We start from the raw sequence: 26,591 nt of genomic DNA on the forward strand, positions 1-26,591 counted from the left end.
ACTAATCTGTGCCTCTTTACTCAACAGCAGTTTACTCCATGCCACTCTCCTCCGCTCTACGCCTTTCCACTCTGTGCCACCCTATACCACATTACAAGACTCCACTCTGCCTCTCCACTCATCAATACTCTCCAACGCTCTACTCCTCTCTACAACACACTACTCTGCTTTACGACACTCTACTCTACAACGCTTTACTCTGTTCTCCAAAACCCTACGATACTCTACCTAATTCTATGTCATGCTACTCCACTCTACGACACTCTACTCCACTCTATGACACACTACTCCAGTCTACTCTACGACATGACATGCTTCTCCACTCCAATCTACTTTAGCCTACGACACTACTACACTTTATGCCAATTTATCTCACTCTGTAACACTTCACTCTGATATTCTTTTCAACACCACTCTTCACTGCTCCACTTTAATGGCACTCTAGTTACAGTCTAGCGACACTCTACTTCAGTCTGTGGCAGGCAACTTCACTCTAAGGAAGTCTACTCCACTTTACAACACTCTACTTGTCGACACTCTACAACACTACTCCACAACACTTTACTCCACTCTACAATGCTTCCCTCCACTCTACTCAACACTACCCCACCCGACTCTACTGAGCACCACTCTATGCCAATACACTCTACTTCCTGTACCAGTGACCTTGCGCCAGCCTTTGTTCTGGTTTGCTCTGTGTGCATACGCTGTGCGGATAATACTGTTATAATTGCTGGTTACTGTTATTGCTTTTTCACTGTTCTGGATCTGCCTGCCTGTTGTTTTTTCTTCTGTTTCACCACTGCTTCGCCTGCTTGCCTTCCCACCTTCCCTCCTGCCACTAGCAGAGCCCCACCCACTGCCTAGGACGTACTTCTGGAGGCTGCAATGCGGCTCTGCCAAAGGCAAGTCTGTCTGAGCCCGTCCGCGCCTGTACCGTGCCCAGTTCCAGGAACCCTGGCTCTTCCACTCCACGCAGCTACACCGCTGCAGACCTCGAAGTCCTGGATCCCCAGGCGCATCGAAAACTATATTGCTGGCGCACATCTCCACGCACCACCAGAGGGCACTTCTCCATCCAGCACTGCTGCTTCACCTGCAACACCGAAGTGACCAACAACGGCAAGGACACCGCAAATATGACTGCGCCCACCACGCTGACTGAGAGTGCCACAATACAACTCAGTGCATTATACTCCATGCACGACCGCTCGGCAAACACGCCACAGAAATGTGGTACATGATCTTATCTGTTACCTCAGATGACATCTTCCTCAGAGAGAGCTAGCTGAACCCCGCCTCCATGCCACACATCATCACCTCCAAAGGCTTCAAAAAACATACCGGGACAGAATAAACAAACATGGAGGTTGAATTGCCATCATCTACAAGGACACCATCCACTGCACGACCCCGATAATGAATCTCAACTTCCAACTTCACACGACTGAAAAGCAGCATCTGAGGCACCCTCGTCTACAGACCACCAGGACCTAGTCCCCGCTTTTGAAATGCCATTCTTGAGCTCATCGCCCTGATGGCCATCGACTCGGAGCACTACTTCGTCCTTGGGATCTTAACTTCTACCTCGACGACCTCAGCGTTGACAACACAACTAACCTCCTGGAGCAACATTGGACTCAAGCAACTTGTCCAGCAACAGAGTCAAGTACAACCATGTCTCACAGCTCACCTGGACCGACCACTACAACCCAGAACATGCTGCGAAGAACTTCTCCCATTGGATCCCAGAATGCGACAACACAATAGCCCCCGCCAAGCCAGCCAAATCCAAAGGACCTGCCAGAAGAGCCAGCTGGTTTACAGCAGAGGTAAAATTCACCAAATTCAACTTCCGACAACTAGGAAGGAAGTGGCGCAACAGGAAAGACACAGGAGACCATACCACTTTCAAGACAGCACTAAACCAGTACCACTGCCTCCTGAAAGAAACAAATAAGAACACCCTAGCAGATCTCATAAAAGCCAACACTAACCGCAGCAAGAAGCTCTTCGCCATTATGAGAGAGTTCTCCAATTCCGGCGCTGTCAAAAACGACATCACCCCCTCCCAAGAACAGTGTGACATCCTGGTTGACTTCTTTCAAGGCAAAATCTTGGTCATCTACCAAATTAAAAAAAAAAAAAAAGTACTGTCTTTTCAGGTTTTGCATATTAAAGGAGGTTGGACATTACAGAGCAATCTGCAGCAAGAGCGACAACAAATTACGTGCAAAAAGGAGCGTCATATACAATGGACAAATATAATTGTATGCATAGAAAATACAATACATTTAAGTGTCAGGGGTATACAGCCACGGTTGTGGATCAGAAGGGTTCAGCAATAAAAAGAGATAATCACAGCAGTAATCATATGACATCTATAGGACACTCTAAACAGCAGCAATAGGCAACAAAATTGAACAGTGACCTGGCACCCAGTTAGGAGCTGATATTTAACCAATATCCTCAGGTGTAATGCCGCTCAACTCCGGTATGTCACGCTCAGACCGCTTCCTGTCTATGTAGTCTCGATATGGCCCCCAAATATCTACTGGGTGGGAGGCACAGGGTATCAAGGTGGAATACTCTTCCCAGTTAACATTACAATAAGCTAAACTACGAAGCTAAGCCTTCAGGGAAGGAGTTCTCTTGCTGCCCCATAATAGAGCAATTTCGCGCTTGGCCAACTGAAAGCCCAGAGCCGACAGCTTCTTGACCTTTTTGGGGAAGTTTGCTACATAGCCTAAAAGCACGATCTCCCGGGTGGGCAGTAGCTGCATGGACAGGATGTCTCCCAGCATGGCGTGAACTAGTAACCAATACTGGTGTATGTTGGACAGGTCCAGGCAAGGTGGGCGAAGTCGGCAAATGGAGCCAAGCATTTCGGGCAATGATGAGGCCTATTGGGATCAATTCTGTGGGAGCGGGCAGGGGTGTGATATATCCTACGAAGGAATTTAAAATGAAGCAATTTGTCTACTGTTTAACGAGATCTCCTTGGTAGCCCTACAACACCATTCCATTTGGTCGTCTGTGATAGGTCTACCCAAATCCTCCTCCCAAGCCACACGCACCTTAACGTCGGATATAGGCCTGGACGTCACACATTGCTTGTAAAGTTTGGAAACCAAGTGCGCACCAGTGGAGCTCTGTATTAGTAGTGTCAGCGGTGGAGTAGTGTCAGGGGCGGCAGAGAAGGAAGGGAAAGTGGCACGAAGCATGGAATGCACTCGTTTCATTACAAAAATATCCATGCAGAAATGATCTGCGTATCAGGCCTCCTCAGACACAGTGAAAGCATGGACGTCAGGAAACAGATCGCCCACTGTACGGATGTGACATTTTTCCAGTGTGCGCTGGACCAGAACTTCGCCAGTAATTGGAAACAAAGAAGGGGTAGGCAGGGGCAGTGCAGGAGAATAAAGCATGTCAAGCCCGAGCAACCTTCACAACTTGACCCACGCCCAGCACGTGGTGGAGACTGTTTGAATGTCCCGGGGATCTCGTGGGAATCTCGTGGGTAGGATATTAGACAAGAGGTGTGGGTGTACCAAGTCGGCCTCCGGCTTAGAATATGGGATGCAAACTTCGGGGTGAAACCAAACATGTGCATAACAACATTGTGCTATGAGATAATACAAATGAAAATCGGGAACACCAAAGCCCCCCTCTCATACGGTCAAGTCAAGGTCTGCCAACAGACTCGAGGCGTCTTATCTGCCCAGACAAGGCGTAATAACAATATACGCGATTGCGTAAAAAAGGTTTTAGTGAGGGGTATGGGGATATTATTAAAAAGATACAAAAAACAGGGGAGGACGACCATTTTGATTATGGCAACTCTGCCTGCCATCGAGAGGGTTAGTCGTAGCCTCTTCGTAATTTGTGATTCCAGGGAACCAACGGGTCTGCCGTAATTCAGTCTGATAATGGTGGCGGTATCAAGGTGGACATACACCCCAAGATATTTAATCGCGTCATTGCACCATTCAAGCGGGAACTCACAGGGCCAGGTGGTCGTGCCAGCCGATAGCGGAAAGATGACCGATTTATGCCAATTAATGCTGAGCCCGGAGAATTTGCCAAATTGTGCAATTTCCAATATTAAGGGTTCCAAGTTCAGATGAGGCATTCTAACATACAAAATAATATTATTCACATAGAGCGAAACCAGAAGGGGGCCTGTACGAAACTGAAGACCGCGACGTAAATGCTTTTCCTGGAAATGGCGAACTAAAGGATCCATCGCAAGAATGAACAATAAGGGGGACAAAGGACAACCCTGTCTAGTACCGCGGGATAAGGTAAAAGGTTCGGAGAGGGTACCATTTAGGCGCAAACCTGGCAGAAGGCTTGGTGTATAAAAGCGTAACCGTGGAGACAAAACATTCTGGCATGCCCATGCGTCTCATCACTGACAAGAAAAAAGGCCATTTGAGCGAATCAAATGCTTTTTCAGCATCCAAAAGGACAGCAGCAGCTGGCGTGGCAGGGTCAATCCTATGTAATACCGTAAATAAAGTGCGAAGATTAAGGGAGGTGGACCTATGGGGGACAAAACCAGACTGCGCCGGCAAAACCAGACTCCCGCTCAGCCGCTTCCCTAAATTCAAGCAGCAGGGCCAGGCGTGTCATCTACGAAAACTTACAACCCCACCTCTCCGCCGACGACAGTTTCAGCCTGCTCACACCCTTGAACGCAAGCCGTGCACACCTGCTCACCCATTGGAACCCACTCACAACTCGCACCACTGTCTCCATCATGAACTATGTACACTCGGGAGCACCCATGAACCCCTGTCTCTACCACATTTTTAACCTCTAGAGCAAGGCAATTGGCGACAACCTCCAGAAAAATCTGAATACCTCCATCACCTTGACCGCCTTCCCTGAGAACTGGAAACACGCTGAAATGAGACCCGTCTTGAAGAAACCATCCGCCAACCCAGCAGATCTGATGAACTACCGCCCATCTCCCCATTCCAGCAAAGGTTCTTGAGAAGGCAGTTAATCAGTAACTCGCAAAACACCTGGAATACAACCTTCTGGACCCCTCTCAGTCTGGATTCCGAGCCAACCACAACACTTAGGCAGACCTGATCACAGCCACGATGACTTCAGAGCCCTTCTGGACCACGGCGAAATAGTAGCCCTCATCCTCCTGGACCTGTCAGCCCATTCCATCTCCGTCTCCCATCACATCTTGGATAATGTCCTCCACAGCATTGTAATCAAGGGAGACGCCCTCAAATGGATCACCTCATATCTCACTGCAAGAACCCAGAGAATCTGTCTTCCACCGTTCACGTCGAAACCCAAGAAGATAATCTGCGGCATCCCCTAAGGATCATCCCTCAGCCCCACCCTCTTCAACACATACATAACCCTCCTCTGGCCAACACTGTCCGATCTCACTGACTCAACATCCTATCCTACGGCGACAATACCCAGTTAATCCTGTCGAGGTCATAAGACCTCTCCAACACCAGAGCTAACATCAACAGATGTTTGATGAAGGTCGCAGACTGGATGAAGGACAACTCTCTCAAGCTCACACGGACAAGATGGAAGTCCTCCTCTTTGGGAACACAACCTCAGCATGAAACGATGCATGGTGGTCTACTGAACTCAGCCAATAACCTGCCCGACAGGCCACGCCTACAATCTCAGCTTCATCTTGGTCGTCCAGCTAAAGATGAAAAGCAGGTAAATGCAGTCTGTTTCATCAGCCTGCTTCCACACCCTACGCATTCTTCGCAAGATCTTCAGGTGGCTGTCAGTCAACACCAGAAGGACTGTCATGCAGGTCCTCGTGACCCGCAGGCTGGACTACGGGAACGCGCTCTACATAGGAATCACCATAAGCCTCATTAAGAGACTGCAGACAATACAAAATTCAGCGGCAAGACTCCGATTCGACCTCCCCATGTGAACCCACATCACACCTCACGTCCAGAAGCTACACTGGCTCCCGATCAGAAGAGATGCCAGTTCAAGATATTGTGTTGGCCCACGCTTACAAAGCCCTGCACAACGAAGGACCAGCATACATCAACAAGCGCATGACTTTCCACCAACCGACCAGACACCTACAATCTGCCTCCCTCTTCCCCGATTCTACGCCACTCTACAACACTACTCCACTCTACAATACTTTATTCCACTCTACAGCACACTGCTCTGCGCCAGTCCACTCTGCGCCAGTCCACTCTGCGCCAGTCCACTCTGCGCCAGTCCACTCTGCGCCAGTCCACTCTGCTCCAGTCCACTCTGCACCTGTCCACTTTACGACACAACACTGCACTCTACGCTACGCCACTCTACTCCTATGCCACTCCACTCTTCTCCACTCCACTCTAGGCCACTCCGCTCATCGCCACTCCATGACACTCCACTCTACACCATGCCACTTTACGCCAGTCTACTCTGACACTTCACTGTACAACACTCTACTTCACCACTCTCCATTCCGACACTCTACTCCTCTGTACACCAATCCACTTTACTTTATGCTACACTACTCTACTCCACCAGACTCTACTCAGCCACTGTACTCCACTCTTATGCCACTGTACTCCACTCTTATGCCACCGTACTCCACTCTTATGCCACCGTACTCCACTCTATGCCACTCCACTTTAGGCCACTGCAACACTCTGCTCCACTCCACTCCACTCTATTCTATGCCACTCCACTCCACTTTATGCCACTCCACTCTGTTAAACTCCACTCCCCACCACTCCACTCCCCGCCACACTCTACACTACTCCACTCTAAGCAACCACACTTTTAAGAACTTTAATTTACTCTTGACCACTCCACTTAACTCTAGACCACTCCACTCTACAACACTCCTTTCCAGTCTACGACACTTTACTCTCGTCTAAGCCAATAACTTTTAGCCATGCTGAACAACAGACACACTGAAGTACAACATGGCTAAAACACATGGCAATGCCAATAGATCTTGCATAGGCAAGATGTATTAACTTTGACAATGCTGGTTTCTATTGGTTAAATCAGTGGTTCCCAAACTTTTTTGACCTGTGGCTCCTTTGACCTAATCGGCAGTTTGCCGTGGCTCCCCACAATTTTTTTTTACAGGTGGGTGGGTGGCGGATATGTACTTCCTGTTGTCTTCCTTAAAGTAATTGGGACGCAATGAAGGTATTATAATGGTTGGAATGCTTGAATTATTAATCTCATCTTTCACTTCACTCATCTATCCATCCTTTTGTCCATCTCCCCCCTTTCACTCACTCATCAATACTTACATCCATCCTTTCACTCATCCATCCATCCATTCACCATTTCACGCATCAATTCATCCATCCACCCATTCACTTGCCCATCATCTACCCTTTCATTCATCCATCTATCCATCCTTTCACACACCCATCCACCAATTTACTCACCCATCAGCTGCCCTTTCACTCATCCATCCATCCTTTCACAAACCCATCCACCCTTTTACCCATCCATCCACCCATACATCCATCTATTTACCTTTTCTCTCATCCATACTTCCACTCATTCACTCATCCATCCATCCTTTCTTTCATTATCTATCCATTCCCCCTTTCATTCATCCTTTCAGTAATCCATCCAGCCATTCAGACATTCCTTCACTTATTTACTCACCCACCTTTTCACATTATGAGCTGAGCCTTTGTCTGCAGAGTTGCAGGCAGAAGAGGCCTGTCAAGAACGAACTACAGCAAGGGGTGGGGTGGTGGAAAGTTCACTATGCCCCGGCACATAGGCAGACTGAAAACTTAGAAGTCATGAGTCACACATGATGCAGTGCCAGGATGTGAGGTGACTGTAACATGGTGTTGTTTCCAGGGCTTTAAGTGGTATGAAAAATCTTGGTGTCTCTTCAAAGGGGGTGTTGGATGTAATCAGGAGCGTATTTTAAAACACCTAGGCTAAAAATCTGCTCTTAGCATAGTGTTGCGCCTGACTGGTATTATGTTCTTTCTGTCATTGCATCCAGATATATAATACAGCAAGTATCATTACACCAACAACAAGCCAGGACTATTGGCTTTGTCAATGGTTGCTAGTTCCTTAAAATAAAAAAGAGGCAACCATGGCTTTGATGGCTTTGTTGAATATAATATTGAAAATACTTCAGATCTAAAATGACCAGACAGAAAAAGTACGTTAACCTGTTCTTTTTAACTTTTTACAGGCTACTTTGAATGAAGTGTTCTCTAACCTTGCAGCTTGGGCGTTTTACTTTTTATCTAACTGTACACTGAGGCAGGATGAGGCCACCACATGCTGTAACACCCCAGACTGCCCCATTGTCATTCTGTGTGTGGCAATCAGCTGCATACTGAATGACAGTGGGCTGGAGGGGCTGGTCGTGTGCTCTAGGAGGAGTGCGAGGCGGCTCCATCAGCGGAGGTGAGGCCTTTCACAGGGGAGCAGCGCTGCTGCCTGTGATGGCTAAAATTACAGACAAAAGACAGTCTGTGAAATTTACGGCCGGTTGGTCACCCTAGACTGTGTGCGGCACCCCTGGCACCTCATTACGGCGCACCGGGGTGCTGCGGCGCACAGTTTGGGAACCACTGGGTGAAATGATTCCTTGTGTAGCTAACATATAAGGCACACACATGTGCATTTGTAAATATGACACCCAACCCGATGCTACTCCATTCTACTCCTATGCCACTCCATTCTACACCACTTCACTTTGCTCACCGCCACTCTACGACACTCCACTTACTGTCACGCCAGTCCACGCCACTCTACTCTACAACACCACTCCACTCTAGGCCACTCCTCTCTAGACCTTGCCACGCCACACACCATTCTAGGCCAGTCCACAATACAACACTCTATTCCATTCTACGCCGCTCCACTCCAAGTCACTTCATGCCACTTCACTCCAAGCCACTCTACAACACTCATCTCCACTCTAGGCCACTCTTTTCTACAACTCTACTCCACTCCAATCCACACCAGTAACTTGTAGCCATGCTGAATAGCAAATTTGCTGGTGTAAAACATGGCTAAAACACATTAGGAAAGTCAATAGCTCTTTCATAGGTGAGACCTATTGGCTTTGTCAGTGCTTGTTTCTGTTGGTTTCATGGGTCCTTGCACATGTAACTAACGCAAGGCACATGCATGTGCTTTTGTAAATACAAGCACACAATACAGCAAACATCCATCTAGGTCAGACAATACAATTTTCTCAATTTCGCTTTTTGGTTTACAACCTGATAGTACAGTCCACAGTAGTTTTCCCTTCATGTTTTCTAAATTCACAGATATCTGTATCATGTTTTTATAGGTTGGTGGCTATAAATTAGTCGCTTGAAAGACTAATTTGCATATGGCTGGAATGGCATGGTGAGCAAAAAACACAATGGATTTAGGCCCAGATTTCTCTACTGGGATGAATGTATGACATTGTTCTGCATTCTGTCCATCAATTGTTCTTTTTGCATTTGTCAACCCGAGTGGGATGGGTATGCCCAGACGTGGGTTCTCTACTCTACATGCCACTGGAGTCAAGCTATCCTGGCTGATGAGGGCTGAAAGCCCGAAACCGGTCCTAGGATGCTTGTTTCCAGTCTAGGGAGGACCTGGCCTGGCACTTCGGGCTGGACTGTTCCCATTTGGCGCAGGGTCAAGAATGATTTGCATATGGCTGGGTCCAAACTGGAATGGCATGTTGAGCAAAAAAACGATCGATTTAGGCCCAGATCTCTCTACTGTGGTGAATGTATGACATTGTTCTCCATTCTGTCCATCAATTGTTTTTTTTGTGTGTGCTGTCTGTGGGCAGAGGAGAGGCCAGATTCCTGCCCTAATCCCTACCCAGGGGAGAATGAGAACGGGATTGTGCAGAAGTTGGGGTCTATTAGCATTAGGGAATACAAGGCAGGTGGGTAAGGAGGGACATTCAGAGAAAGAGCTCCCACTTTCTCTGAATGTCCCTCCTTACCCACTTGCCTTGTAGTCCCTAATGCTAGTAGACCCCAACTTCTGCACAATCCCGTTCTCATTCTCCCCTGGGTAGGCGCACCGGGGTGCTGCGGTGCACAGTTTGGGAACCACTGGGTGAAACGATTCCTTGTGTAGCTAACATATAAGGCACACACATGTGCATTTGTAAATATGACACCCAACCCGATGCTACTCCATTCTACTCCTATGCCACCCCATTCTACACCACTTCACTTTGCTCACCGCCACTCTACGACACTCCACTTTCTGTCACGCCGGTCCACGCCACTCTACTCTACAACACCACTCCACTCTAGGCCACTCCTCTCTAGGTATACTGGTATACAGGTATACAGGTATACTGAGAGCAAAGGGGAGGACATAAAATAAAGATCTGAATATGTAAAGGAGGTGGAATGATGTGAAGAGAATGGAGAGAGCAAAGATAAAATAAAGGAGAGGGGGAGCACATGAAAAGAGAGGAAGGAACGGGCAAATACAAAGGGGACACAGAGGATGTGAAGAGAGCAGAGGGGGTAACAAAACCTGAAGTAGTAAAGATAAAAGGGAGGAAAGCTAGAAGAGAGATTGAGGAAATGAGTGAGGAGGGTAGAGATAAAGAAGGGGAGAGAAAGGGGACTTAAGAGTTGGAGAAGGATGAGCTAAAGAGAGAGTGTGTGTGTGAGAGAAGGGAGCGGGGAGAATAAAAAGGAGAGAGAAAATATACAACGCGAGATAACCGGGAAGATCGAAAGGGAGCAGAGAAAAGGAAAAATAAACCTAAGAGAGACATGGAAGGTGTACATGGAGAGGGAAAGAGTAGATCGAGGAACGTGCTGGTGAGTGAAAGTGTGCGGTAGGGGGAAAGAAGAAAGATTAATAGAAACAGAAAGCATGGAGGGTTGAAGGGTTGAAATGCGATGAGGATGCCCATACTCTTGGGGTGAGAGGGAAGACTGGATCCTGGGGTTGGGGGGATAATAAAGGGAGAGAAGGTGAAGTACAGTGGTCGGGAGAGCACACAGGTTAGAAGGCTTGAGAGCAGGATCTGGTGGAATCTGATTTTGGGGGGGGGCAGAGGAGGGAATTCTTGGAGGTGAAAAATATGATGGGAGAGAATATAGGTGGGTAAAGCTCTGTGCAAGGAGGCTTGCGAGGCTTTTTAACTGCTCACAGTTCAGGTAGGCAAAAGAGATCAGGGTTGATTCAGGTGGGAAAGCGATTTGTCCAGGATCACTTGAGCAGTCTAGTGATGAAGCCAAGATCTCTAGAGTCTACAATTTAGTCACTGAGAGAAGTGTGATGCCCAGATGAGGGGATATGAAGTTATAAGTGATATAGAGGAGGATAGATCTAATGTAACGGAAAGAAATGGCGAGTGCTAGATGTGACGCGAGGGGAAAGGCAACATAGAGCGGGTTACCAATTAGGAAACTTGGAGGGAGTGTCTGTGGACTTGGTACAGCGAGTCAGAAATTAAGGAAGTGGGAGTCAGAACAGTGGAGCAATATTGATATACCAGTACTATGGGGGAGAATTGAGTGCTTCTGCAGAGAGGGTGGAGGGGGGAGACATGCAAGTGAGAGGGCGGAGGAAGGAGACTTGCAAGAGAGGAGGCACAATGGCAGGGAGTGTCCACATACAATGTGCACACAAAGGTGAGTATAGAGCAAAAAAGGTTGCTGCCGGGTGAATGGAGAGGGAAGAGAATAGCTTGGTCAAGGTGGTGAGAAAAGAGGGAAAGATAGCAGTGACAAAAGATTAACGAAGGGAAGAAGACGAGGTGCAGATAGATTGGAAACAGAGAGAAGAGCTGCAGAGTAAACGAGATGTACAGAGACACCAGGCGATAGAGAAAGAGGAAGGGACGGGGCGCGAATGTGGGAAGTGTGTTGGTAGTGGAAAGAAAGAGAAGAGGCAATTGGGAGATACAAGTAGGGTAGTGGGGAGGGAACAAGGGCGGGGTAGAGGGTGTTGCACAGGGGACAGTACACAGAAATGGTGGGTGGGAGGGGAAACCAGTAACACTGGTTGCAATCATCAGCTGCGCATGTTTGCCTCGGAAAGCCAACAAACAGCATTCTGAGAACATGAGCTGATGCAATAAAAAAAATGTGCGCACAACAAACTGAAATGAACAGAAGCGAAATGAGACATGTAACCAGGGCAGTCCTCATGCGAGGATCCAAAACACCAAAAGGAGAGACTAATAGGCATATTTGCAAAAAAGAAGGCATTTACAAAGGGCAGTAACAGGAACCAATTAAAAAGATGGGAGCTGTTTGAAGCCCACATTGTAGATATAGCATATCTCGAAGAGACAGTGCATGCAGTGCATGCGCTGCCTAGGCAAGACCTAAAAAGCTAAATAGGAAACCATTGTTTTCTTTTCAATTTTGTAATCACAATATTTACTAACATTGGCTTGTGTTTATAGCAGAAAGGAGTTTAGAATCCTTAGTTAACGTGGGTTGGTCCTGTTTCAAACTGACTATGTTACTTGGCTGTCTGATGTTGCAGTTACTTTTGCGATTTTCGTTAGGAGTTATAGAGAATTATTCATGTATTTTGTTAAAGGCTGCTTTTAGTTTTTGTTGCCACCACTGGAGTGCTCATCTAATTCGTGACTCTTTGAAAGTTCTAAGATTTCTGAATCACCATAAAGAGTAATGACAAGCTGCATGTATCTTTTTATATTTTCTATGAATTCCTTCTTATTCCGTCTGCCTCTTCTTTGGAAGAGGCCAGAACTGCTCTTCATTGGGTGACTACTGTCCCTTCCAGTATTACCCTGGCCGCCGATTACTTTCTCCACTTTGTGAAAAATAGCCTTGAATAGAATCTATCTTTGGAATTTGGTGTGTTGTATGAATCACTTCACCAGATTTTAGAGACAGTGTATGGAAACCATGCACCATTTCTTTTGCATGTGCCACTATCTGCTCTGGTGTGCACTTTACATTTTTGATGGATACGGCTAACAGCAGATTCCTCACCCTAATAGCAGCCCCATGCGGCTGACTGAATCCGAAAGCTGTCACAGCAGTGCTTCTGCATGCTGCTAGGTGGCGGTATGGTGCTCCTCGTTGTCTTCGTTCCACCCCATAAGTGACGGAGTGGAGCCACATATAAGTGCCACGTCCGTGTGCCGATGTCCGTTTGTTTCTTTCTGTGGCTTTGAGTTTGGATCTTGAGCTCTACTCACTCTTTTTGTTGCATTGATGACATTTTCTACAAACATTTTGCATCCAGTATTGAAGGGCACAATGTCCTATTTTAAATCTATAGGGCAGTGACTGTCTGACAGATGTTGGTGAAAGACCCGAACATGGTTTGTCTTTGGTGTTGTGGCCCGGGCACAGCTCTAAATTGTATGATGAATCTTCTCTCTCATCAAAAGAGGCATGCAAGCCTGCTCCTGCTCGAAGTAGAGGGTGCGGACCTTTCCCCACTCTAGAGATTGTTCAAGCGACAGGTCACAAATTGAATCAAAACAGAAGAAGGCTAAGTGGGTGTCATCTCCATTCCGCTACTCTCTCTGAGAAGTAGCAAGGGCATAAAGATGACACTTGGATTTCTTCCCGATTTCTGATTGAGGAGCACTCTCCACATTTGTTCCAGAATTCCCTGGGTCATTGGCAGCACTTCAGCAAATTGAGGCCTTTTGGTTCAGTAGGGTCTGGTGGTCCACCAGTAAGGTTAATCCTAATTAATTTCCTATGATTTCCACCTCTCCACGGACAGGGTGTCGAAACAAATTAAGCTATTAGGAAAGCAATTTTTTTTTTGCTTAGCCTAGCTTTAATGTCAGTCAGCACAAGTTACCTACTGAGATGGCATACGTGTGCCTTCTGGGGCATGGTTGGTGAGATCTTATTGGCTGTACTGGAAGATATTGGGTCTTCCTGACTCAGACTATTAAAGGAGCAGCGAAAAACAATGCCAATTGTTTAGGGTAAGCAGTTGGCGGTAGTGTGGTGCACCATCACCACAGACCTTTCTGATGAAGTTCATGTACCCCTTATGGATATGCCTGTTGATGAACAGATATCTGCGGAGGGCTAAAATTCGATGCCCATACGTGTTGAAATCCCATTACTTATGTGTACGGCCTTGCCCCATTGAGGTAACTGGCAGAGGTTGGAGATCTGGGCGGAACAGGGGTTGGCCAGCATAGGAGACCTATGATCCCGTTCAATAACCTACAAGCCCGCTATGACTTACCTGGGGGGGGATTTTTTGCTCTACACAGCCCTCACTGCAACCATTCGGATACACTGGGGAGGGGGACTCCAAGCCCTAAACGTCGCTGGGTTGCCAATACGTGGTTATAGCTGCAGGTACATTCAAAGCAGTGAGGTGCTTATATAGGCGCATAACATGGGAAACACTACTTCCCCTGACTGAACTGAGACTCAAGTGGGATGCTGACCTTGGGGAGGCTCTCCCGGAGAAGCCCTGGGGGGATTTGGTAGAGAGAGCCTGGAAGAGTACCCGGAATGCCAGGTTCCAATTAGTGCATTTTTATATCATACACAGGGCATACCTTACCTACGAAAAGCTCAATAAGTATTTCCCAACCCAAACAGCGGCTTGCCCGCGCTGCAACACAGAAGGCGCAGATTTTAAACATATCTTTTGGGACTGCCTGCTCCTGGACAGCTATTGGGGGGAGGTAACAACATCACTGACTGATCTTACTGACAGAGAAGTAGAACCGACCCAGAAACACAGCATCTTACACTGGTTCTCCCACACGTCCAGGAATAAAATCATGAGTAAGTTCTAAGACATGGGTCGGCTATTGACCAAAAGGGATATCACCATGCTTCGGAAAGCAAAGCGGGGTCCCAGCACAGCATGATGGAAAGCAAAATTCCTAAAGTGGACTGAATGCAAAGGTGTGCTCAGGCTGCAGATAGCCCAAAGAACAGGGAGTGAGAGGGCACTAGACATGGCCAGAGCATGGGAAGCGTTAGTCGTGGCACTGAAATCCCCCGAGGGCACTGAGGATGAAGACTCCTTTGGAGTTTCCCCAGTGGACATAAGCTAGACTGCAGGTGGATGAAGGTATCTTGAAGCCTGGAGACAAGCTACCGGAGACAGCATTATGTTGCCTAAATGGGATGTGTTTCCCTCTAGTGCTACCCCAGTCCATGTCGACACCCTACCTGGGGTACTGGTTTACTTTACATTAACAACCTGGATGTAAGTGACATGCCTGGGGGGAGGGAATGGAGGGGTAGTTGAGGGATGGGAGGTTACAGTCAGGACCAAAAGTAAATATATGTGTAGAACTGTAAGGATATGCTGAAACAACTGACCAACCTGATCTGCCTAATACTCTTTACGTGCGTCTCAAGATGGCTAATTGTACGTTTTGTTAGATGACAGGATTGTGACATAATGACCCCATGTACCTTTTGCCAAACTCAATAAAATCTATTTTAAAAAATAAAATGGATATGCCTTTCGATGGATACTCCCTTTTTAATGAAAAATCTGATTCTGCTTTGGGGTGCTTCAAGGAATGCTGAGCCACAACTCGCTCTTTGAGCTTTTCAACAACTACCAGACAGTTGCCTCATCCTTTTACTCTAGAGGTTTGGAATACAGGCAACGCTGGGCCTCCCACCCCTGCTGCAGTCCTCTCAGCTCTTTCGTGGCTGGGGATCAGGCAGACAACATGCAAGTCTCTAGGGACAGAGCTGTTACCATTCCCCAAACCCTGTGGTAGCAGCCTCCTTTACTTTACCTAAGTGGAGCACAGCCACCATGGGGGGAGACACAATTAAACATTTTCTCCAAGCCTGGCAAACTTTCACATTCAACACAAGGGTTCTTCAGGGCTATGGTTGCTTGCCGACCAGTCACATATTCTGGCCACATTAGAGCGGCTTTCAGAGTAGCACTTGTACATCTTGTTGCAAGAGGTGGAAGCTCTGATCTTCTAAGGAGCCATAGAGAGGATACCGGATTCAGAAATAGGTACAGGTTGTTACATACAGTATGTCCTCTTGCCAAAGATGGATAAAGGCTTTCTTCTGTTTTAGATCTTCTCCCACTGAATGCCTTCCTACAGAAAAACAAATTCAAAAGGCTCATGCTGGCCCAAATCCTGTATGGCCTAGACCCCAGTGACCAAATGGTGTCCTTGGACCTGCAGAACACTTATTTGCTTATTGCAGTTCTGAAGTGTGGTTCAAAGTAGGCCAGGAGCATTTTCAGTTATCTGTGCTCCCCTGCTGCCTCACCAGTGCCCTTTGAATGTTCCCAAAAGTCATGATTGTGGTCACATCTCGTCGGAGGCAGAGGAAAGCAGTTTTCCCCTACTATGACAACTGATTTTTGAAGGTGGACTCGCTTCAGTCTGTTATAGACACCTTCAGATGACTCTGAGCCTCCTAACACGGTTGGGATTCACTAGCAATGAGCTGAAGTTGCACCCAACTCCTCTGTAGAGTCTTCCAGTCTATGGATCTGTCTTGGGCACAGTGCCGTTCCAGGTCTTCCTTCAGCCATAATGAGTCCAGAAAATTTGGAATTTCATCCACATTTTTCAGCCTGGGTCCTGGATCAAGATGAGAGCAGCTTTGTGACTTCTTGGCCTCTTAGCTACCTGCATCCTCTTGGTCAGCTATGCCAGGTGGCATATGCAGTTTCTACAATGGAATCTGAAGTTCCAGTGGGCCCAACTCAAGGAAGTCTGATGGATGTCATCCAGTTTTCGGAGGAGACTGCTCATGATCTGCATTTGGGGCAGCTGGAAAGAAATTGGTTCACTGGCAGACGCCTCTCCATTCACCACCCAAAGCTGTTGGTGCTGACAGATGCATCCCTGTTGAGCTGCGGAAGACATCTGGGGGAGGTGGAGGTCAGAGGACTCTCCAGTAGAAGCTGTGTTCTACATAAGTCTGTTGGTGGTACAGGCCTTTCATCTGGATCTGAAGGCCTTCCTTGCTATCCATCAATGAGAAGATGGTGCCGATTCTCACTGACAACACAACCACCATGTGGTATTGCATAGAACAAGGCGGTGTGGGGTCCTGTGCCAGGAAGTTATGGGCCACTGGGTTTAGTTGGCATGCCAGAGCATTTCCCTGACTGTGAACCTCCTGAAAGGGTTTCTAAATGCCATTGCTGATGAGTTGAGCAGGTGGTATCTGACAGATCACAGGTGGTGTCCTTATCCCGTAGGGACACAGAACATCTTCCAGTAGGGGGGGGGGGAGGGAGAAGCATGGATAGATCGTTTCACCAATGTCAAGAACTTGCAATGTCGAAGGTTTTGCGCGTTGGAATTTCCACAAGACCGCTCATTAGGAGATTCCTTCTTGGTATAATGGAACATGGGACTCCTGTATGCATTCCAGCCAATGCCTCTCCTGTTTCAAGTTCTGAACAAGATCAAGAACGACCAGGCCTTAGTCATCATAGTGACTCCGGAATGGCCAGGAGAGTACGGTACACAGAACTTCTGGGTAGAAGCATTTGTCCTCTGATCAAGTCGCCACTTCAAGAGGATCTTCTGTCTTAGCAACATGGCAAGATCCCTGTCCAAAATTTACACAATCTGCACCCACATACGTTGAGATTAAATGGCATGAATGGCAGCAAATGACTGAGATGGTGGATGTTGTATTTGCCACCAGGTGCCCTTCCACGAAATACATATATGCCAGGCACTGGGACAACTTTGAAGCTGGGTGTAGAACTTGTAAGACTGATCTCTTACAAGCAAAGCTGTTGGACGTCCTTTTGTTTTTTATTTTTGGCTCAGCAAAGCCTTTCAATGGGACTTGCAAAGGTACAGTCTGCCTTTCCACATTTAATAGACCAACTGTCCTTTTAAGTCCCCTCTTCTGATGAGTTTTATTAATCCTTTTGCTGCTCCGCCTTTTCTCCCTAGAATGTTAAGTCTTTTTTAGCTATATGGGATAGTTAGCGCTTCAGCTTCTAAAACCTCTTTTCCACATAAGGTTTCTACACAAAATTGTTTTCCTTTTTTGCGACAGTAGTGCATCAATCAAAGGTCAATAGAAGTCTCACTGAGCAATTCTCATTGACCCGAGTTTGATTTGTGCCTTTCGGGAGCACTAGGCCAAGTCACACAAGTGATATAGTATTTTTATCAGTATAAGTGGAAACATTATGGATGGTAGGATTTTTGTGGTTTCCGGAGGTATGCAAGGAAAAATGTGCAAATTTAGTCAGTTTGACATTTGCACAGCTTATGAGATTCACTCAAGGCACCCCACCCTGGACTCCCCTGGATGTCTAGTTTTCAGAAATGCCTGGCTTTGGTAGGTTTCCCCAGGTGGTAGCTGACCCAAACCCGAAAAGTGCAGCCATTTAGCATAGAAGTAGGATTATATTGGGACTTAGCCCAACTCTTCTACCCATATGTAATAACCTTCCATCTGCCCCCGCCCCCATCCAGGGGAGAAGCAGAAAGATTTTTGGGCCAGGGGAAGCGGGGGGGGGGCGGTCATTAGCCCAATGCCAGGGGGGTGCTCCTAAGGAAAAAACATCCTATCTGCCCCCAAGGCATGCAGAAAGACTGCTGACGATTATTTCTGTGGGTGAGGCCTGATGCCTGGGAGGGCCGCTTCACCCGATTGGCCACAAAAAATATCCCTGGTGTTTCGTAGGCTCCCCCCCCCCCCCACCTCCCCCTCTCGAGATTACAGAAAGACAATTTGGCAAGGGGAGAAGTACTAGCTCATTCTAAGTGGGCAGCTCCCCCCTCAAAATATAGTCCCTGATGTCTCCTTTGGCGATCCCCAAGCAGAGATCCACTAGGGAAAGGCACTATTGGAAATGGGAGATTCTCCCCTTTCCAGCGATACCTCTCCAGTTTGCATTACTACTCGAGGGCCTTAGAGATGCCCCGAGCGCCAATGCAGTGAAAGTGAAAGTAGCCGATCCGCTCATTTCACTTTTATTTTCTCTGAAATTACATAGAAACGCTTTGCACGCCAGTCGTAATTTCAGAGGGGGAAAAAAAGTCTTGTTGCTGTGAAGTTCTTCCCCAGCTCCAGAGGCTGAAATGGTTGATAGGAAATCCCTCTGGTGCTCACAGACGGATTTCCTGCCTCTGGTGTCACCCAAGCGGTTAAAGGTTTGACACTCATGTTCCCTACAAAGCCATTTGTTATGCCACAGTGGGACCTTAACTTGGGTTTGACTTTTTCATGTGTGCACCTTTCGAGCCAATGCATAGTTGCTTTTGGCATCTCCCATCTTTGAAGACTCTCTTTTTCAATGTGATTATGTCTGCTTGTTGCTGGAGTGAAGTCCAGGCACTTTTATTTCAAAAGCCATGCACCACCTCTTTCCTGGTCAAGTTGGTGCTGTGGATTTCGGGTGGAATTCTTGCCAAAAAGTGTGACTCCAGCCTGCGTTCTTTGCTCCCCCTCACACCTCGAAAGAGGATAAGAGGCTCCATTGGCTGCAACACAAAAACTAAGCTTTTACGTTGATCGTACCAAGGGACACTGTGTGGGTGATCCACTTTTTATGGGGTTCTTGGAGGTGAGTAAAGGGAAGCTGTGCAGAAGACTACCCAGGTATTTGGTTAGTCATGTGCATCAAGATCTATGCAATGGACAAGAAGCAGCCCCTGGAAAGTCCAGGAGCGTAATCTATCAGGGTTAAAACTGCTCCCACTAAATTGGTGCAGTTCCTATTCTTGAGAACTGCCAGGCTGCGATGTGGTAGTCAGTGCATATGTTACCTATACAGATTTGTGGCTTGGTGTGCTTCCAATAATGTTGCTTCCCTTTCTTCACCCTTGTCTGAAATATTTGTTCTTTTATCTCCTGTTTCTGATGTTAGCCTGGCAATTCTTTGCTTTGGGCACAGTTAAAAGGTACCTTTTGGCCATATTGGGATTCTTGCAGTTGCTGGTTCAGCCCTCTCTTTTCAAGTCACCTGTTGTGACTCGTTTTCCAAAAGGACTACAAAGTATGTTCCCTCCAAAACCTTTAATCATGCCCCAGTGGAACCTGAAACTAGTTTTGACCTTCCCAAAGCGCACACTTTCAGCTCTTGCTCAATTGTCCTCTGTCTGTTGACCATTCAAATAGTCTTTCTTGTGGCTATTACATCAATCAGCAGGGTTAGTGAACTGCAGGCACTTTCTGTGCAACCTCCTTACACAACTTTTTCCCCAGACAAATTGGATTTGAGAACACACGCCATCCTCCTGCCGAAATTGGTAACACCTTTTCATGTAGGCCAGACTATCACACTGCCTACCTTTGCTCCCCCTCAACTTCCAAAGAGTAGGTGAGACTCCACGGCCTGGACCCAAAAAGAGCATTGTCTTTCTACATTGATAGTACGAAAGAGTTCGGATGATTAACTCTTCATTGGGTTAGTCGGGGTAAAGAAAGGAAAGGCTTTGCAGAAACGGACCATCTTTAAGTGGATCCCGCTACACTAAAGTCTGCTATACCCTGGCCTAGAAGCAACCCCCTGTAGGCTTGCGTGCTCATTAGACCAGGGCCAAGGCTGCAACCACTGCATTAACTTGTGCAGACCCTGTCCTGGATGTCTGTCAGACTGCAACATGGGTGTGTCTGTACACGTTTTCGAAACACTACTGCCTGGGCAGTCAGGTCCATTGTGACTGGTACTTTGCCTGTTCAGACTTCCAGGACTTCCTAGTCTAAACCTTTTCACAAACCCATCTCGGAGAGATATTGTTTGAGTATCTATGATAAGTTAAGGAATCTGCGGCTAGAAGTCTCGATAAGATGAACAAGTTCCTTACTGTTGGTAACGCCTTACATGGTACAGACTCGATCTAGCCGCTGATTCATTAACAATCCTCACATCCAGGAAAGAAAGGCGACCGCACTTTGCCCGAGATGCTGAGCAGAGGGGCCCCACGCCAAGACAGAGGTCAGACGGCCCGAGTCCCCCAACTGGCTCCCGGGGAGCGGAGGGGGGAGAGCCCCCGGTGACAAGATCCTTTCTGGAGTCGCTATTCGGCACCCTCAGGGAGGACTTCCAAGCGCTAAAACAAGAGGTGGCAGGGGAAGTCCGCGAGGTAAGAAGAGAAGTCGACTCACTTGGAGAAAGAGTGTCCTCCGTGGAGGAAGCGGGCCACTCCAGGGACGAGGAAATCGCTCACCTGCAGCAAGAGGTCCTGAGGCTCAGGGATCAGCACATCGACCTCCAGGCCCACAATGAAGACCTTGAGAACAGGTCCAGGCGCAATAACATTCGGGTACGTGGTGTTCCGTCTAAAGAAGAAGGGGAGGATGTGACCGCCTATTTGAGAGACCTATTCCGAGACATATTGGGGGAACCCAAAGACTTCCCTGTGAGGATTGATAGAGCGCATAGAGTGGGCCCGCCTCGAAGGGCTTCGGCACCGCAGCCAGACATTCTGGCCTTCCTCCCGGACTTCCCCTTGAAGGAGAGGATTCTTCGCGAAGCGAGACAGCAGCCCCTGACCTTCTGAGGACAACAGGTGGCCCTCTTTCAAGACTTGTCAGCAGTGACATTGCAAAAACGTAAATCATTTAAAATAGCCACAGACTTCTTGCGAGATCATGGCAAGCAGTACTCTTGGGGCCACCCCTTCAGAATCATTTTTCGATGGGACGGAACTCTGCACCAGCTGCGGTCTCTGCAGGACGTTTGCGGGGTGCTGGGCCTCACGGCGACAGAAGAAGAAACTCCCACACCCCACCGCCGACGCAGCACCAGAGACGGTTGGCAGTCGATCCGGAGGCGGCGCTCTGCTTCCCAACCTTTGCGACCCGACTCGCCCACGATCCGGGCTGGGATGGACAGTGCACTTCAAGAAGTGTCCAGAGAAACGTCGACCGAGGAAGTGGCCTTGATGGCCTGAACAAACTCCGGGGTGAGATCTACATAGCCTTATCATTCATGCAGGTGCGAGGGTTCCGGGGACGGGGGAGCTAAGGGGAATGGGTTGTGGCTGGACGTCCACTTTACTAACTTTCCACGGCCTTGTCCAGTAAGGACCAGACTGGGACAATGAAGTTGATTGAAGGGGGAGAGGGACGAGAAGGGAGGGGGGGGGGGGTGAGCCATCGGCTCGTGGACTCCTCGGACAAGGGGGGGAAGAATTGGAGTTTGAACGGTTGGGTATGATGGAGGCGAGTGTGGGAGTTGATTTTGGGGGTTTGGGGTTCAGGGAGTTGCGCAACGGAGGGGGGGGGTGGGGAAGAGTTGTGTTTGGAGGGGAAGTTCTTAGAACGGGGGGGGAGGGAAGGAAGACCGTACTGTGCTGTAGTATCACTTGTTTTCACCGCGCGCCACTTGCATGTATTGTTGACCGTGAGGCTTTCCCTACCAGGCCGCACCAGCCTCGCTGAGCGTTTCCTCTGTCCTCCTCATTGATGGCCCTTAAGATTCTAACCTTGAATGTGAAGGGACTGAATAGTCCAGTCAAGCGTAAAGCCGTATTGTCCCTACTCGATGAAGCCCAGGCAGACATTTGTCTCTTACAAGAGACCCACCTCCTAACCAGAGACTGCCACAGACTACGTACACCGAAATTCTCCACACAATTCTTCTCCTCCGGCACCTCCAAAACGGCGGGGGTCGCAATCCTGGTGTCTGGGAAGTTCAGGGGGGAGATTCTCCATAAGGTGGCTGAACAGAAGGGGAGGCCCTTGGCTTACAGGGTCAAACTAGGAGAACTGGTGCTCACTATAGGCTCAATATATTGCACCAATGATCGTCAGGAACAGTTTCTGCTCAGGGCCCTGGAGGAGGTGGCGACCACTCCGGATAGGCATATTATCCTAGGGGGGGGGAGACCTGAATATGGTCTTCGATGCACCTTTGGACAGGTCGACACAGAGACGCTCGCAGGCAGGAGAATTCTCACAATTGGTCAGGTCCTGTATGGAGGATCTTGATCTACATGATCTGTGGCGGCGCCTCCACCCTACGACCCGGGCCTATTCATACTATTCTCACGCCCATAAGGTCCTACGCGAGGCTGGACCATCTCCTGGTGACGGGCCCAGTCTACGAGCTAGCTACGACCTCTGACGTAGGGGTGCTTTCCTTATCGGATCATGCCCCGGTGGTGGACACATTTCAACTGCCCCCTGTTTCCCCCTCACGAGGGGTCTGGCGTCTCGGAGACACCCTACTCCACAAGCAATCAGTAGTAAAACGTATACGCGATTCCATAGCAGAATACCAGCAACACAACGATAATACCACTCGCGCGACACAATGGGCCGCCTTGAAGGCGGTACTTCGCGGCGAGTTCATCGCGGTCTCCTCAGCGGAGAATAAGGAACGTCAACTAAAACGGGACGAACTTACGAGCAAGGTGAGGGAATTGGAACAGGTACACCAGAGAACAGGGGCACCCAGAGTCTGGAGGCAACTTAAAGCCGCCCGGAAACTCTTGTCCGCGCTAGACATGGACAGGGCAGAATACGCGGTGCTACGCCTGAAACATAGGTACTATACCGGCGGGGACAGATGTGGCCGACTCCTTGCGAACAAACTTCGCATGCAACACCAGAAGCACCGGGTGAAGGAGCTGCTGGTTCCTGGAGGTGGAATAGCCACAGAGGATGATCAGATTGCGGACGGCTTTCGTCAATACTACGCCGATCTCTACGCAGGGGAGCCCCCCTTGACGCAATCTGAAGAGGACTATCTGGAATCAGTCGATCTCCCCTCCCTTACCTCAGACCAAGCCCTGCACTTGGAGCGAGAGATCAGGATCGAGGAGGTAGTCACAGCTATTTCCCGTCTCAAACTGGGGAAGGCCCCGGGACCAGACGGATACACCCCCCTCTTCTATAAGACATTCTGCAAAGACCTGGCGCCGCTGTTGACACGCCTCTTCAACTCGTTCTCGGAGCCCGGGGCTATCCCTCCGGACTTACTCCGGGCGACGGTGTCAGGGATCCCCAAGCCTGGTAAAAACCGTACCGAATGCGGATCCTATCGGCCGATCTCGCTCCTAAACGTGGACCTTAAACTATACACGGGAGTCCTCGCGGCGCGTCTGGCATTACACATGCCGGGGCTAATTGACCCGGACCAAGCCGGGTTTATTCCAGGTAGACAGACGATCGATAATACCAAACGAGTGGTCCATTTACTGGAGAAGGCCTCCCGAATCCCCGGAGAACGTATGCTGCTCTCCATTGACGCGGAGAAAGCGTTCGACCGGGTGCACTGGCCGTACCTGGAGAGGTGCTGCGTAAGCTAGGTGTGGGAGAGAAGTTTTGCCACCTGGTATTTAATTGCTACAGATTCCCATCTGCAGTGGTGAGAGTGAACAGTTGCAGCTCTCGGAAGTTCATGATAGAGAGAGGCACCAGGCAGGGGTGCCCGCTGTCACCGCTCCTCTTCGCCCTTTATATGGAGCCGTTTGCTCAGAGGATTCGTCAGAACCCTGACGTGACAGGCATCCGAATGGGGGAGTTCGTTCACACCCTTAGTCTCTATGCAGACGATGTGATTTTAACACTAGAGGATCCCAGAGAGTCCCTCCCGGCTTGCATCACTGAGCTGGAATACTTCGCTAGGGTGGCGGGCTTCAAAATTAACTTGGGGAAGTCGGCGGCCCTTGATATCTCGTTATTTCCTGCCACGAGAACCGACCTACAGAGGCTCTTCCCCATGAACTGGTCGAGGGATCTAGTGCCTTATCTGGGCATCCTCCTGGCGCCCTCTATTCCTGCTATGGTGACGGCCAATTACACGGCCTTAGGCAAAAAAATCAAGGAAGAACTAGCCCGCTGGGATAAAGGAACGCTGTCACTGCTGGGCAGGATAGCTGCGGTGAAAATGACCCTCCTACCGCAAGTCCTGTATCTCTTTCGGGCCCTACCGCTTCAGCCCCCTAAGGGGTGGATTAGACAAGCCCAGGCTGATATCGCACGCTTTGTATGGCAAGGCCGCAAACCCAGACTTAAAAGAACCTTGTCCACGCTGTCACCTGAATCCGGCGGCCTTGGCATACCGGACCTGACCAAATATTTTTAGGCGACGCAACTAAGATACTTACTGGAGTGGAGCAGATGGGAATCTGACAAACCTTGGTTGTTTCAGGATCAGGCGGTGGCGGGCCGGACGTTACAAGAAGTGCCCTTCTTGCGTAGACCCCACCGCCCCCCCAACCTTTATGCGTCCTTTGTCACGCGGGTTCCACTGCAGGTGTGGGACGCTGTGAACAGCAAGCACGAACTCACTACCTTCCCGTCTCCGTTCACACCGATAATAGAGAACCCAGATTTCGGCCCCGGCATGGAACCTGGAGCCTTCGCGCGCTGGCGTATGGCTTGATGCTCTGCATTGTTCCACGTATATGGCCCGGAGGGCGCCGTGCCCTTCCAGGACCTCCGAGCATTCGACCTGCCTGAAACAGAACGCATGAGATATATGCAGGTGCGTCACTGGGCACTCCAACCGCAGGTGCGAGACCTGGCGGATCGGAAACTCGCGCCTTATGAACGATGGCTGGTGACGCGTTCCTCAGACGCCAAGCTCATCTCAGATCTATATAGGCTCCTGCAGCCCCCGTCGTCCCACATCTACAACCCCGGAAGGGAGCGCTGGGAACGGGAACTAGGAAGGCCGCTGAGCCACACAGACTGGGATCACATCTCCTACCGGGCACGACACTCCGCTTATCACACTGGACTCACTGAAACATTCACAAAACTCTCCACCTACTGGTACTACACTCCCGCACGATTGCACGAAATGAATCGTAGCATTCCACAGACTTGTTGGCGAGACTGTGGACAGATTGGAACACTTACTCATGTCTTATGGGAATGCCCTTCACTGGGTCCCTATTGGGAGGAGGTGTTGGAGGAGATAGACCGCTGCTTTGAAATTGAACCACGCTTCCCTGCCTATGTTCTGCTGGGTCTGCCCAATGGCCTGATGCACCCCCTGAAATCTAAGAAAGGCAGACAAATAGCGATCGCACTGGGCTCGGCAATCCAGAACATACTCATTTATTGGCGTACTACCACGCTTCCCACGGCTGTTGGTTGGTTGCACAGGTTGTGGCATGTCCTGGGAATGGAGAAGATGTCCCTTATGGCAGCAGGAGAGGTGGATACATTTAAGGAGTTGTGGTTGCCCTTCCATACCTTATTACAGTCAGAATTCAGGGAGATTACCTGTCCCAGGTATCTTAGGCTGCTGCGACTGACATCCCCGGTGGCCCCATCCACATGAAATACTCCTATGAACGGTAGGGACGGAGGAAATGACCATACTGCAAAGTTGAAGAAGTACGGCGCCCTTAGCACAGTACGGAGGGTGGGGTGTGGGGTTTAGTACTGGGAAGGGAGGGGTGGAGTTGGGTAAGGGGGAGTTGGTTGTTTTTGGAATTGTCTCTCACGCATGTGCGCCTGGCATACAGACTTGAGAACTGCTGGTCCTATATCACTGTGGTTGCAGGCCGCACCCCTATAACAAACTATTTGCACTACTCCAATTGAGACAATTGTAGTTGTTGATCTGTATTGTTTCTCCTTTTTTCAATAATGCAATACAATAATTTAAACCTAAAAATGGCACTTCTTTAAGTTCTGCTGTATAATGCTTTGCCTTGTACTCCTAAAATTTGGAGCTCCCACCTCAAC

General features: G+C 48.9%; 1 protein-coding gene across 5 annotated transcripts in view; it reads left to right on the top strand.

Moving 5' to 3' along the window:
• The window catches only part of EVI5 (ecotropic viral integration site 5), a 1,064,947-nt gene that overhangs the window by 400,017 nt on the left and 638,339 nt on the right, over positions 1 to 26,591 (top strand). The gene's annotated exons all lie outside the window — the stretch shown is intronic.

This window comes from Lissotriton vulgaris, chromosome 1_1 (assembly GCF_964263255.1).
Source record: "Lissotriton vulgaris chromosome 1_1, aLisVul1.2, whole genome shotgun sequence".
Classification (NCBI taxonomy): domain Eukaryota; kingdom Metazoa; phylum Chordata; class Amphibia; order Caudata; family Salamandridae; genus Lissotriton; species Lissotriton vulgaris.